This window comes from Gallus gallus, chromosome 1 (assembly GCF_016699485.2).
Source record: "Gallus gallus isolate bGalGal1 chromosome 1, bGalGal1.mat.broiler.GRCg7b, whole genome shotgun sequence".
NCBI classification, from domain to species: domain Eukaryota; kingdom Metazoa; phylum Chordata; class Aves; order Galliformes; family Phasianidae; genus Gallus; species Gallus gallus.
In genome coordinates this window covers 26872597-26888295 of record NC_052532.1, presented here as the reverse complement: position 1 = coordinate 26888295, position 15699 = coordinate 26872597, and the positions used below count along the sequence as shown (strand labels likewise).

The 15699-nt window shown below is 40.3% G+C and overlaps 1 non-coding gene across 1 annotated transcript; it reads right to left on the bottom strand.

The window, feature by feature from the left end:
* Positions 1-10084: 10084 nt before the first annotated feature.
* On the bottom strand, positions 10085-10163 carry MIR1695 (microRNA 1695). The gene has a single exon (NR_035189.1). It is a non-coding gene; the product is annotated as a microRNA 1695 (primary transcript).
* Positions 10164-15699: the final 5536 nt, after the last annotated feature.

Sequence of the window (15699 nt, the reverse complement as noted above, 5' to 3'; positions counted from 1 at the left end):
GCTGCTCATAAATGGTTTCTTTTCATTTTCCCTTATAAAAAATATCTCACTTTGTTTTTTATTGTCTTCCTCAGCTCCTTGTGAAATCCACAGACACAATAATCACTCCTCATTTCCTCCTGTCAAACAGAAGGTGACATACGGAACAATTAAGGATTTTTGCTCATAATAAGCGGCAATGTTTAAAACGAGAAAAAAGGCTCATTTTTAAAGCAGTTTGGAGAGCAAGAGGACAGTCTGCTCTCTCAAAGAAGCCAGGTCTTAATCTGTAGGGAAGTAGAAGGCTTTTTCTTCTTTATGACCGTGAAATAGATTATACCACTCGTGGATTTTGATTTTCAGTATTAACACTTGCTGTGGGATCTAATCTACTTTCTATTGTCCCAACCTAGGATGATTAGCGATATATCATTAGCTAAGACATTTTTTTGCTATTAGAAAAGCTGTCCTCGATGAATGCAACCCTTTCTCGATGAACTCACTCTCAATAGCACCCTGGCTCAGGCCGCCTGTGCCTTCTGCTACTCCAAAACCAATTACAGAGCTGTCAGCGACAGACAGGCTGTGAAACAAATCTGCACATGTACTGGTAATTTCCTGCACCTTGATACATCTTACAGGGTTGGCTGCTTCAAAAACCCCCATGTCTGACCTGAAAGGCCAATTTTACTTATTTTTCACTTAACGTCAATTCTTAAACATCTCAACACAGTAGTAGCAGCTTAAACGAAGCTATAACGTACAATATGTAGAAAATAATATTCCAACTGATAGATCAGTCCAGAATATGTTTTTCAGCTCAGTTATGAACATTTTGAGACGTTTTCATCTCAGTTTGAGCACAAAAATGGGAAAAATCACTAAACTTGAAGTAACCTTGTGTGAATGGCAGATGAGATGCAAGTTAAACATGTTGCAATAAATAAATACACACTTTGGGTTCTATAATTTTCCATTGCATTAATTTGTCTGAATATATTTAGATCAGTAATTTAGACTGGAAATTAAGGCTGTTTATGGCAACTGCTGTATGTCGATGGAAATATCGTTTGATGTGCTGTATTTTATAACCATGTCATTGACTTTTGAAAACTGCTTCAAAGTTAAATGCACAAAATTACTTTGGCAAAATATTTTCCATACAATTAAAACATAAAAGACGAAAAGTTAAAGAAGTTAAAGGTCTTGCATATTTTATGCATAAGATTTAATTTTTCTAAGAGCAATTTAACTGACCTGGAATTACTTCTATAGAAAGACACTGTCTGATGTAGTCAGACTATCTTATACAAATCGTGCTTTCTCTCTTTAGTTTTAATTCTTCATTTATTAATACATTCACTAGCTTAATGTTTGGTGTCTTAATTTTTCAGAGACTAATTTAACCATTCTACGGCTGGAGAATAAAAGCAGAAATAGCAGGATTCCTTCCCTGGGAGAACATGCTGAAATTACACGTTTTGCTTCATGGCATCCATGGGTCACATATGAATGACAGCTCTTTTTGCCTGTGTGCGTACAGTTGGGCTACCTATGTTCTTCTGATTAGCTGGCCAGTTTTTGGTCAGCAACAGCAAAACTTGCACAAAATCCTTGCTTTCTGGAGGGGCCGGTATTAGTGCCAGCAATAACATCAAGGATAAGTAGCTCATAAGTGGATCAAGTGACCAGAGCAACCAAAGAAACAAGTGAACACATCCTACCAGGATATACTACCTCAAGATAGCAGGGATGGAAACCAGCAGACTCCCAACACTGCACACAGTGGCAAAAGGATGATTCTGGCAGAGGTGGGGATTGCTTTTGATGGAAGAGCAAGTGGATGGGATATGAGGACATGGAAGTGATCATAGCACAGTTATTGAGGTAAGAAGGCAATAAGCATAATATAACACTCAAAATGAAACTGTAATAGTTGTAAAATTGAATGCAGTTTTTAAAGTAACAAGTAAAGCTCTGATGCATAAAAATTCCATTTCAACTAGAAAGAAAAAAAAGAATGAAGAAAGTAAACTTCTATTAAATACAGCAGGAGCTCTCATCCTCTAATTTCTGTCATTGTCTCTGAAGGGCTGTTTGAATGACAATGAAACCTGGGTGACTACGTGAATGCTGACTGAATCCACATCTCCTCTTCCTAATTGAAAACCATGCATGGCAAAGCCCCTGACTGAAAGTCAACTCTGACTCTGAGTGTCCCTGCTCTTGATTGCCTTTCTGATATATTTTGCACTGTGCAATGACAAAAAGTAAATAAGCAGGCACCACTGGTAACTTGTCTATAGATCCAAGAGCTGCAATTACGTGACTATTACACTATTTGTAAAGAGTATCTTTCAACATTTCCATAAAATCCAAATTTAACAGACACATTTCTCATCCTAAACCTTTACTCAATTTTTTTGCCAGTCAGAAGTCATCTCTGTGTTTTTTTTTTTACACTTAACGGCACTTAAAAATGAATGTGGAGATCCTACATCAGTATTTCCAAACTACGTAGAAAGGAAACATAGCCTTCTAACAGATTAAGTGGTCAGATTTAAAGCACATGCATTATACAATTCCTTCCACAAACTGTATTTTAGAAGGTTAGGGCTCCCTCAACTAACCCTTTTAGGGCTCCATTAAACCATGATGTTCCAGTGGAAATGCTGTTCCAAAGCTGCAGCTTTGCTTAGCTTTTCCTTCTAGTCCTTAGATGCGTATTTACACATTCCTTCTAATCTCTGGGTTGAGAGCAAGCCATACTCATTTGTTTTTGTGTCAGTTTGTTTTGTGACTTGGTAGTTCTTTTCCCTTCCTGTTGTTTATCCATGAATCATATCCTCTGATCTAATTACCAAACCAGTTGTTTCTGATATGATAAACTGGGCTTCTCTCATCATTCAAACACTCTCCTCTGCATCCATCTGCTGATGCTGAGTACCAAGTGTCCAAACATTCAGGCAGTTTTCATTTGGACTTCATTAATCAGTTTCTATGAACCGAATGCCCACGAGCAGTCAGTGCACTTAAAATTTGTCTCTGCGCCTTATCTTCCAATTTAGTTTTTCCTGAAGTGAACCTGGTGTGTATGCTCTATGACCACTCTGTGGTGCAAATCAAAGCGCCATGAGCAGTGATTCACTTACAAAGCACCCTCCTCATCTGGACTGAAATGCTGCTGTAGACACTCCCTGAGAAACCCATGACACTTCCTTGAGGAACTGGGATTTTTTCCAATGCTTTCCCCCCCCCCAAAAAAAACTCTTTCTTTTCATTCACTACACACCGAGGGTGATGCAGAACAATTGGTTGTTGTCCTCCATTTCTGTCTGTTTAAATAAGCACAACATTTTTTAACGAAGAGGAACACAGAGATCACCATAGGCAATTAACAAATATGCCACTTCTTTCTACTCCAAATGTTTTGGTATGATTTTTTTTTCTTGTAGAATAAGCTAATTAAAAGAAAAGACATTTTTATTATGAAATAGTTTCACAATGCAGACATTAAGAACAGCGATCCTTTATACACTTCAAATAAATGTGCTTCTGAGTTTTTGTTCTAACAGCTTTTTTTGTATTTTTTTTTTGGCTCTTCCAAAATGGCATGAATTTACTGGGTTCTAAATGTGTTGAAAGGCACATTAACCAAGAGAGGGGAAAAAAAAAAGAGCTATATATAGTTTTACTGTCCCTTTAGGGAACCATTGCTTGAGCTTCATTAATATGCATTTTAGCACAATCTAATTTACTCATATGGCTGGCCCCAGGTGTTTGGAAAGGCAACCAGAGGAAAATCAGATCATACTAAAATTAGAGACAAGAAATATTGAATGTCTTCCCTTTTAGGTCCTTGAAAGGCACATATTAATTATAACTGGATGAATTTATGAAAACTAATACTGTGAACAGCTCCAATAGTAATTATTTTTGAAAAATGATACCGACCAACATGTATATTCTGATCAAAGTGCACAAAAATTCGTCTGTTAAAGAAAATATGTATATACTACCCCCTCAAAACATTAAATATTTAGTACAGTGCCACCGTGCCATTCCTTTGATGTATATTTATTCACTGAAAACCACAATACAAAGCCTCATTTTTTGCCTGCTGCTTCTTGAACAGCTTCCGATGGGCCAAAGAATTAGATGTCGATGGTTTGCCCAGTCCTTCTAAGGAGAGAGCACCCAACCAAGGCCAAAAAGTGACAAGGTGTGGGGAGAAAAGGTTAAAAACGACTCTCTCTGCATTGTTCAAGGAAGTGCTCTGTGCTTTCACTGTGTCAATGGGAGGGTTTGGCAAGCAAGCCTTCACAGCTGGTCTCTGAACTGCTAACAGGATGTAGTGGTGCGATAAAGGGGCTTTATACATTAATTTCCTAAGTGTCTTCTTGATTTGCAGCAGGAAGCATAGGCAAAACAATGTCAAACAAATTAGCCCTGAAGGTGCCTTTGGAGCTGTGCTCAGTGGTCTGCCCTTGCCCGGGCGCTCTGAACTCTTCAACTGGGGAGGTGCTTGCCTGAGGAAGAGACTATTTCAGAATGTATCTGTAGGGCTGAAACAGCCTGAATTACAGCTGGAGCAGGCTACCGAGGACTGCATATGTTATGGAAACACTTAGTCATCTCCAGCGAGATTCTAATTTGAAATATCTGACCTTCCTATGATTCAGAAATGGTGAGAATCCAGCACAGAGGTTGGTAACAATGCGAGTAGTAACAGAGACCTGTACTGCCTGCGCTTGGGGAAGTGCTGAGATCTTTCCAGGCTTTGTGAAGTCTGTAAAGGAATGAGGAGGGCATCTCCTCCTAGGTGCTCAAAATAATTGTAGTCCTCTTATCAGAAATTTAGTCAGAGATTTTGCTATTTCAGCTTGGAGACTAGTTTACTTCTTAAAGAAACCATGTTAATTCTGCTTCAGATAGAGCCTGATTTCAGGAGAAACAGCTCCGAAGCACACTCACATGCAAATCATCTGATGTTTGTCAGGTATCCTCTCCATCATATCTCAGTGAAGTACCACAGACAAACATTACTTTGATGTGATAAGGTGATATTAAAGGTGAATACTTAGAGTGTGCTATTAAGATGGAGCTTAAAATGTACTTACTGAAAGGAATAAGGTCTCCACAGAGGGTGCCATTTAAGAATAGTCCATCTAAAGAATATTCTCCTAAAGCAAACATCAAAGAGAGGATAGAAAATATGTTTAAGGCCAGGATTCTTGAAAGAAATCAAAGACATACGAATTTCATTAAATTGCCAAGGAGCTTAAGGAGAAGTAGATTCAAAATGTACATGAAAAAGATTGCAGAAAGTGAAGAGGGAAAATAAAATATCCAGTGACCTGAGGGGGGGAAAAAAAACAGAGAAAAAAAAAGATGAAAAAGGATAATTCAGAAATACCTTCAAGAAAGAAGTTATACTGCTAGATGGAACGACATACAGGGAAGCAGATTTTGCTCCTATTTAGCCACAAAAACAAGGAAAAGCCAGTATAAGAACCAACTTGTATACAAATATCATCTTGCAGTCTTGACAAACTAATTCTGGAACCTTCTACAAAGGGAAAAAAAAATAAATGATTGAAGCCTTCTTCTCTCTGTGCTTGTTGTTTCTTCTACATTGAGACAACAAGCAAGTTCACAGGAATGAAAATACTGCCTTTAATCATTTAACTACCTGTTAGCAAAAGTAAATGTTTTTGCAATATGGCATCAAGTCATCCTCCTCTGAGTGTCTCAATACCGTTGCTACACAGGTAGGAATGACCGTGGACCTTAATGAGAAGATGTTTTGTTCTGCCCTGGCATTCCAGGAGCCACCCACATGCAACACTGTGACCGTGTGTGCAGGACCAGCTGAGGCTCATGGCATTAAAAATCAGCAGCAAAAAGGGGAAAGCCAGCTTCAAAGGGAAGCCAGCGCCCTGCAAATGTTCAACTTATGTGCTCACACCAAACAATAACTGGAGCAGCTGCAGTGTAGCATGGTCTCCACTCCTGTCCAGTTCACCCCCCTCTTGTTTAAATTACTTCTTTTAAGCCAATGGTTTGAATGCTGATTTGTCTGTTCTTTGAGCCAGCGCATTGTTTTATGGTGGGTGAAAGTGGGGAGTGTGCTGCTACATGGCCAGGCTGTTCAGGCTTCTTTAGTGCTTTTTTGTTAAACACAGCCAGATAAGGTGCTATGAATGCTGTAGGAAAATAACACGAGCAATGTTAATTATATCTATTCCACATGACATTTTGGTGAATAAAATCGTAGAAAAGCAAGGGTATCATCCAAATTATATTCTATGTGTCATCATTACAGTTAGTTACATGGTGCCACTGATAAATGTATTTCTGTACATAAAATTAGATCCACTAATAAGTACTTTCGCCCAAAAATGTGTCAACAGCCAATGGGGTCAGGGAGCTGCGCACATTAAATCCCAGATGAATTGGACTGTGGGTCTATGCCTACGCTGTCCCTCAGGTGGCCAGTTAAGTATATGTAATCCTGATACTGTGGTTTGGCTAAGGATGGGCCACCAAAGTACACTGGGCTTAAAAACAGGGATATTTGAGGAAGTCGTGATACAGGCACTAAAGAGGTTTGGTTTCTATTCATTCAGACATCTGAATTCAGGGAGAACTTGAGAAAGGAGCTGCCTCTGAAACAGGGTAGAGAAACAGATCAGAAAGAAACAGTTAGGATTTCGATATTTGTATTACTCCAACATGGACAGAAAAAATGAGACTGAATTCTACCATATTCAAGCCTGAGTTGTTCAGGTTTAAGTTGTACTGGCCCCGGTAAGAGGTTATCTATTAGCTGTGCATCTTGGCATAAACAACTGCACAATTCTGCTGCAGAGCTGGGAAAATAAAATTTGTTGGGTTCTTGATCTCACTGATCCCGAGGAACCTATGCAAATTTATACCTATAAATAAACTATGCAACTGTTATTATTAGCTAGTCATGCTTCACTGAAGTCTAAAATTCCCTGCTTGTCACATGCCAATGTGCTGTGAATCAATATTACTGTGCTCAGCTGTAAACTTTGTGTCCAACACATCTTTGAAGAGAGCATCTCTCTGCCCTTGCCTGATCCTGAGGATATTTGCAAGGTCAGCCTGAAAGTTCCTTGAGCATATAAATATAAGCAATCACTTCACTCAGGTACATGCAGAACCTATTTCCTGAGGAACAGCTATTGCAATCAAGAGTTTGAATGCTTTTCCACCTCAGAGGTTCAACCCATATCTGTGCTCTGAGAACCCTCACACCTGGAACAGCAGCGCTAAAAGTGAGATCTGGAGATCATCTAACCCTCTGCTGGTCCCATGCTGGATAAGTTTGTATTTGCATCCCACCTGTTGCTCGAGACTTTTGGCAGTGGAGATTCTACCATCTCCTCAAGGTGGGCTGTTCCAGTGCAAGAAAATGGACCTTAATATTCAGCTTAGATATCTTTTCTTTAATTAAAGGCTATTTCCTGTCTCATCACCACAGACGTGGGTAACAGATCCTTCTTTCTTAGCAGCAGCCAGGCTTTTAGGTACCCAAGTTTCTGATCACTGCCCCACACCAACAACCTGAACTCTTCCATAACCTTCCTTGTAACATACAGCACTTGGACATTGCATTCCATTTTTCTTCCTGTGTTTTCTTTCTGGGTCCTATCATCCATACAGAGTGGTGTCAGCAACTTGATATGGCACGGAGCAGCTTAGCCCTCCACGGTGTTGAATACTTGAGACAAAACCCAGAGGGCTTACAAACGACATTGCTGTTTAATTCATGAACCGACATGGTCATGCACCTGACATTTGGGAGCACTTACCTAGGAGCAGGACACTGTGATGTCTGGCCTTTCCTGAGCCTCTGAGTGTTTGGATCCACACTGCCCCTGACCAGGAGAACGCCCTTGTCTCTGGCTGCCCCGGGGAGCTCTGCCTTCAGCTGCACTCGATCTGCTTTGCAGCCAGGCAAAGATTTTCTTGGGCAGAGAAAAAAAGCTCAGGAGAAATGCAACAAATGGTTATGGCATTGGGATGGGAATGGCCTCTGGTGTTAAATAATTTTTATGCTTTACAGTCCTCACTCTTATGTAATTTCATTACCAGTCTGTTCTATAATATAACTGTAACACAGGGCAAACCAAAACAGAAAGAAACAACACCAAAAGCATTCTAAGGGTTTACTGTTGTTTGTCAGACAGAGACAGGACTGATGTGCAGCATTATTCTTATTCCACATCACTGAGAAAAGCATACCTCCATTTCCTAGAACCCGCTGTGTGTATGATTCATGTATACAAGAAAATTCAAACATAATAAGCCCATGCATATGTACTTGCAGGATAAAGACCAGAGCCTTGGCCGTAACAAATTCCCTAGGAGTTATCTTTCCACAGGAGAACATATTTGGAATAAGAAATAGCCAGATAAAAATCTCCATTCAAGGCAATGGAAAATTACATCACATACACTGCGTATGTATATATAGGCAGGAAGGTGTGTGTTTCTGATAAAGATACCTGAGTTCTAACCTGAATTAAGGTGTTAAAAATAGCAGCATCTTGTTTAGCAGAGGTGACATAGGAGACCTCCTTAGTCTCCTGGTCTCCCGGCAGTGCGCATTATTCTTTAAAGTAAGACTACTCTATTTTGATCATCAGTGCATCATCATACATTACAGTGCTTCATATCTGGATCTCCATTTATTCCTCAGACATTCCACTGTATCATTCTGCATTCTGGGCCAGTCATGCTGCTTTTGCACATCATCGTTATGCACTCAGCAAAGATGATTTATTCACACAGAGAGAGGAATTGCATGTTCAGGGTGGGCATAGAGTGTGACACACCAACAGGGTGCCCTTGTGAAACTCGGTGTTACTCAGCTGTGTAATGTAACACCTAAATCACAGTTGATCTGATAGCAGGACAAAGAAATTTTCATCTTCCTTTTACCTAGTAGGTGTGGCGATTAGTAGTTTTCCCTTTAAAATCTGTAATGCCCCTTGCTTGATATTTTATCTAGGATAGCATTGTGTGATGAAGGTCAGGTCAGATGCACACAAGAAAGGACAAGCCATAACTGAAAAAAAGTTGCACTGCAATGTGTGTGACAAGTTTAGCCATCATTAGAACTCCTCGGTTCAGTGAGATAATTCTGGTGCCAGTCATTTTCCATAGAGTTGAGTGACTGGACCAGGATACCCCGGGCACCTTTCATCACCCAATCCCCTTCTCCATCTTCTATGGAGATAAACAAGACTCATCTGGATGTCTACCTGTGCAACTTATTGTAGGGAACCTACTTTAGCAGAGGGGTTGAACTCAATGATCTCTTGAGGTCCCTTCCAATCCCTGCAATTCTGTGATTCTGTGCTGTGTGCCAGGATGCTGGGAGCACTGACAGTCCAGCTCCACTGCTGTGTGTCTGGGAAGCGTGTAGTGATGGACGGCCGGGTGAGGTGGCAGCAGATCCACAGAGCAGTGGGACAAGAAAGCCCTTAAAAGAAACAGGGAGTCCATAGGATTAAAAGTCCCTTTATAGGATCAAGTGGTGTAAACTGCCCCAGGTAAGAAGAAGATCTTTAATTTTAGCGTCACGCCGCCTACTTGGCACAGGAAGCTGGGAAAATCTGTTGCCTCCTTTGGGCCATGGCTGCCTTCTGCCAGACCCGTGATGCCACTCTCTCCCTCAGCAGCCCCCATTAGTGACGTGTTTACATAATGGTATGCCACCTGAAAGGGACATACATAAATAGGAAACGTTTCTTCTTTTTCAAAATATGCATTTAAATTAAGATGCTTCGCTGCTCTTTTTAATATTACGCAGATTTAACATGCGTGTTTACTCAGTTGAATTGGTAGACATATAATTAAAAGTAAGTAAAAGAGAGAGACCTGCTTGCTCATAGGAAAACCGTAAGAGCATATTCACTGTCCAGATGAGCTGAGAATCCACCAGTATACCCATAACCCGCGTGGAACACTGAAAAACAAGAAGGCAAAACAAACAGCAAAGCAAACGCTCAACAAAGCAAGCTGCCTCACGTGGGAAGGAGATGTCAGCCACCAGAGGGAGTCGTGTGAATGCAGCACAAGTGGCACAGGACGGCCATTGGGCATTCCAGAGGTGAGGCTCCATGACCAAACTGTGCTCTTTGGCCGCAGCGATTTCTGCAACAAACCAACACGTGCTGAAAATCAGCCCCAAAGTTCGGCTTTGGGCTAACTGTGCCCGGGAGAAAAAGTTACTCAGCAGAAATGCTGACAGTGCTTCGTAGTAACCTTCCTCATTTGTGCAAATAAGTGTTTGCTCAATAAAACAAAACTGCTGAGTAAGCTATCCAAATCTTACGCTTGAAAATACAACTGTGGGATGGAAAATGAGGATGTGCTCTATATACCATGGACACTTTCACTGAATTCGTATAACAATCTCAGTAATCTGGAGTTCTCCTGGTAACAGCTTTGCCAGTGATAAAGCAGGTTACCTCTGATTGCTGCAACAGCTCCGTGCTGCTGACAGCACAATGAGCCGGACAGCATCGTGCAATGAATGCTTGGCTCTGGAGATGAGTAGAGGGTGTAAGAAATACAGCATTGCTTTTACAGAATTCTTCTTCTCATCACACGCAGCATTTAAAGAGGTATGGGATCTACTCCAAATAATACGGAAGACTTTTATCCTTTCAGTATGGTATAGAAGTGCCTTACAATAGCACGAGTTGATATGAGCTGATACGTCAGCAAGAAAAAGAAGTCCCTTGGAGGAATCAGTGCCTTGTTGGGTCCTACTTGGTACACTTTAACTCACATTATGTCTGACAACTACTTTAATATGGAAATGCATGTATGCCCCTCCCTGAAGTAGCAGTCTTATTATAGTTTTAGGATGCCACTCATCACTTACTGAAAAGCAGACTGTCATTAAACGGGGTTAGCACTGCGTGGCAGAAGAAGGAAGAAACAGGAGAATGAGAAAGCACTGAAATAGATGAGGAATAGCAGTTCCAGGCCCCGGGGAGATCACAAGAACCCCCACAATGTTATGTGGAAGCAAAAAGGTAGCATCAGGATATATATCATATGTTGTATTATACAATACCTACACTATACTATATTGTACCATACTTACTATTCTACACCATACTATCCTGTACTATACTTACTATATTGTAATCTTATTATATCCTTATCTATATATTTGTTTGCTTTTCCCTGCCTGCTGCCTATTCTCCTTCCCATTGCCCACTCACTGCTACGCCTCTGTAGCACCCACCCAGTTTTTCTGCAGGTCTCTGTCCGAAACTAAGGCTAGAATGTGTCACAGGAGAGCTACTGCTGAGTCTTTAAATATTCTTCTTCTTCCACGGGGGCAAATTCGTTGTGAATTCACAGATCTCCTGCCTTTTGGAACTGCGGCATTTTTCGTTCTACAGACCCAACATCCTCACAACCTTTGCAATTTCCACAGTTCCATTTCGCTACAACAAACGTAAGGCACAGGTCTATCTGCAAAAGCCAAATCCAGACCATGAGTATCTTTCTTTCTAGCTTTCTTTTCATAAATTGCAGGAAAAAAAAATGAATGCCACAGAATGGAGCTGCTCTGGAAGTAGAGTAGTAATTTCTTACTTTAAGTTACTGCATATATAGAACACCACCTGTTCATAACCACAAATATACTAATGAGGTAAAATATTTGGAACGTTTATTTTTTACTCTTCATATTTGCAAGCAGTCTTTAAAAGGCAGTTAGAAAAAATCATTAATTTAGATAAACTAAAATGCAATATGCAGCTTGGTTCAATAGGTCTTTGCCCATATTTGAGACTATAGACACTACCCTATTCATTTTTATGGAGATCAAATACGGATCTTCTTATCCATGGCAGAAATTTCACCACAGTTAGCAGACATAGCCATGAATGTACTTTGCTGTTGTTACTATACCATAGCTCAATAAGACTTTACAGATGTTGCTTTGCTAGCACTCCAGATTGGAGAATGGCAGCATGTGCAAAGACTCATGGATCCTCTGTACATTCACTTTTACTTTACTTCTTGTGTTTCACCAAAGGACAGCAACCTGTCATGGAATTTTTCTATTTATCACAACTCCTGTGCTTAGTGTTTGTGAGTGCTTTTATAAGACACATGTAATGGAGATGCAGTGTTGTCCCTTATGGAACCCTGAGAGGCATATATACTCATGGAGGGAGGGAAAATAAATCCACTTTTTCATTCAAGTCAATTGAAATTAGTTCAACATACCCAGCAATATTTAATGACTCCATAAAACAACTGTAAATACAGTTATTACACTTGCTTGTCCCCTCAGAAGACATGAGGTATAGTGGCACCATTTTAAATTGTCCACGTAGAAAACTGTGGCCTATTTCAATTCATGATTTTAAAACAAATGCTGAAGTTTCTGGTGGAGTGGATATTTTAATGTCTGTTTTACTTTAAAATCGGTCCAAAAAGTTTTTGACTAAACTTCTGACTACAGTTTTATTCATTTTTAAGTGTTGGTAAAATACGTTCTAGTGAAGAATTTATTTAAATTAATGATATGTAATTAAGTGCAAGTGGAAGAAAAATGTCATATATTTTATGACATAAAGTTCTTAGCTCAGCTATCATTTTGGTTCACTTTAGACTTCAGTGCTAGAGTATCAGTATGAATGAGATGGAGTATTGTTTCATATGTAATACTTTATAACATCCTTATGTAAAATATTAAGCGTTCCAAGAGTAACAATCCTTGCACTTTTGCATAAACACAATTCCAATTTCACTTTTTTTTATTCCACTTTGGAGCAAAGCACTTTGAAAGATCAGATTTTCCACGGAGATGAACATCCTGTTTTCTTACAAATTGTATTTTACTTGCTAGGAAATACCACTGCAAACTGTTTTAACACGAAAACCGATGCATGTGACAAACAAGAAGTTCACAATAATGTGCTTGCTGCTACGTTAGCTTGAAGATATTGAATCAGATTTTGTCAAAGCTTCTTAAAAGTTCTTAGAAGTATGACTAAGCCAAACCCTTTATCTTTAGTAATATTTTAGGCAACAGAAGAAACTCAGCAATTAAATGTTATTCCCAAAGCTAGTTATTTTCCAAGTCAAATGAGAAGAAAATGGATTGGATTTTTTGTACGTTTTCTTCCAATCTAGTAAGGAAAACAACGTGAAAGATGGACCATCTTTGGAGATGATAAAAGAAACCTCAGATGTCAGGGAACACACAGCTCTTTTCAGAAAAAAAAAAAAAAAGAAAAAAAAGAAAAAAAAAGAAAAAAGAATAGTAAGTAGCCTTTGAGCAGCGCTGTAATGTGACATTTTTATAAGGGATTTATTTTGAAACAAAGTCAAGAGGTACTCAAAGAGACTGAGAAGAATGCAGAGGAAGTCAAGTGGATGGGGCCAGGCTCTTCTCAGCTGTGCCCAGAGACAGAGCAAGGGGCAGCAGGCACAAACTGGAAGATAGGATTTCCACACAAACAGGAAGAAAAACTTTGAGGGTGCCAGAGCACTGGCACAGGCTGCCCAGAGACACTGTGGAGTCTCCTTCTCTGGAGATATTCAAAACCCATCTGGATGCTTTCCTGAGAGACCTACAGGAGGGAACCTGTTTTAGCACGAGGCTGGACCAGATCATCCCGAGCGATCCCTTCCAACACCTACAGTTCTGTGATTCTGTAGTTCCGTGATTCTTACGCTTTCATGCCATTTGAAGAAGGCAATGACTGGTTATTCTCTAACAGGTGAGAGAAGATACAAATGCTCAAGGAATGAAATAGAAACACAGTCAAGGATCCATTCTCGACCAGACCTTGGATATTAAGGAGCAACTCCCCAAGGCAGTGAAGTCAACACTGGCACGTCAAACATTTTATGAGAGAAAATATTTCAGAACTATCTCTACCCAAAAGGCTACTAATACATCTCACCAAAGCTCTTAAGGGGTGCACTGTTGGTCTTTCCTATGGGAGCTGGATTTTGTGCAGCTCTGCCCAAGCAGAGGAGCCCTGCCAGTTCTGCCAGTTCTGCCAGGATGTGCAACAACCTGCAGAGAGTTGGTGACCTTCTTCAGTCCCTGAGACTGGGGCTTCTTCCCCCAGCTGCTGCTTTGAAATGCCATTATCATCCCCAAAAGGTTCCTCTTGATCTCACTTGCTGAGAGAAGGACCTAAGAGAAGGAGTCACCAGCATCTCTCATTACAACGCCTCCACTTACTCTGGCTGAGACATGGATGTATCAGGAATATAAAGCAGCTGCATAGGATGCCCTGAAGAAGCAGGTTTGTTTTCAGCAGTGTGGAAAGGCGGATCAGCTTATTTGGATTCATCACTGCTGCGTGAAATTATGGGTTTTGATTCTTATTCAGGGTGCTCTAAGGAGAAATCCCAGCGGAATCTTTTTGAAAACTGGGTAAATGCAAGAAGAATCAGGCTCATTTTATATAGTTATTTCCCGAATGTAGATTAATGCAGATCACCTCGCAGTCTTTATAAACTGCATTATTCAGCTGATGTATTTCTCCCTTGTGGAAAGCCACAGCCTGCTGAAGTGAGTCTAGATACAGACTCAGCTGTTTTAATTCGCCTTGTGTCTGTTTACTTGCAAAGATATTAAAGGACAAAGTTTTATGAACCTAAACCCACACTCGATTAAGGAAGAGAGCCGTCCCTGGGTGGTAACGTCTCTTGTTTGTTCTCCTTGAGAACTCTATAAAGGTGAAACTGCCATTCCTACTCAGAAAGCACACCCTTTTCCAGTTAGGTACCACCAGGATTACAAGCAGCTGCATTTCTTCCCTGTTTTCTTGTTTTGTGTCCTTTCTTTTGTGACAGACTGCACTGTCTGAGCAATGAGCTGTGAAACTGCATTTGTTCACAAAATGAAGCTAAAGTGGTTTGGTCCCATTGCAGCAGAAATTCAGACATTCCCCTTTACCTGCAAAAGAAGCTTTGTCCCAAGTTACAAAGTGAGATGAAAAATAAACAACAAACAAATGTAAGTGCCAAAGATCTGGAAAAAAAAGTGCAAAAGAAGATGGGCTCTGAATTTTGTGGTTCATCTCTATGTGCAAATAACAAAACCCCTTCCATAAATAAAGCCATATAGCAACAGCTGGAAATCCAGAAATAGCTTGTTTTCCGTTTAGAAAAATGAATGTGGTAGAACCCCAATTAACAGAGCCTTGTAGCAGAACTGGTCAGTATTTTCTTTGAAGTGAGCACATTAACACACCAGACGGCTCCCAGCCTTCTGCTCTGAGAAGACAACTTATGGAAACACTGAAATATTTGAAGGCAAATCTTCCAACATATTTGCAGGACAAGTATTTTCTCTCAGAATAAACTTCATTCTTCCCAATCCAGCAACTTTGAGCTCCTTCGAATCTGCTTTCTCTGAGTTCTCTAGAAAGTTTCCTGCTTTCCACAGCCCCTGACATTGGCACCATATCTGTGCCCCGCTTCTTTCCTGTATCTCCTGGGTGTCGCAGTCTCCTACTTGGCCCATCCTGCAAACCAAAAGCTTTCTCCAAATGAACAAACACAGCTGTATTTGAGGAAAGCACCATTTTTTTCCCTCCTTTCCCTCCCTTTCTCTGATTCTACCTCACCTTCTGTGGTGCTTCCTGTTCTGTCACACAGCCACTGGGTTATTTTAGATAAAGCATACAC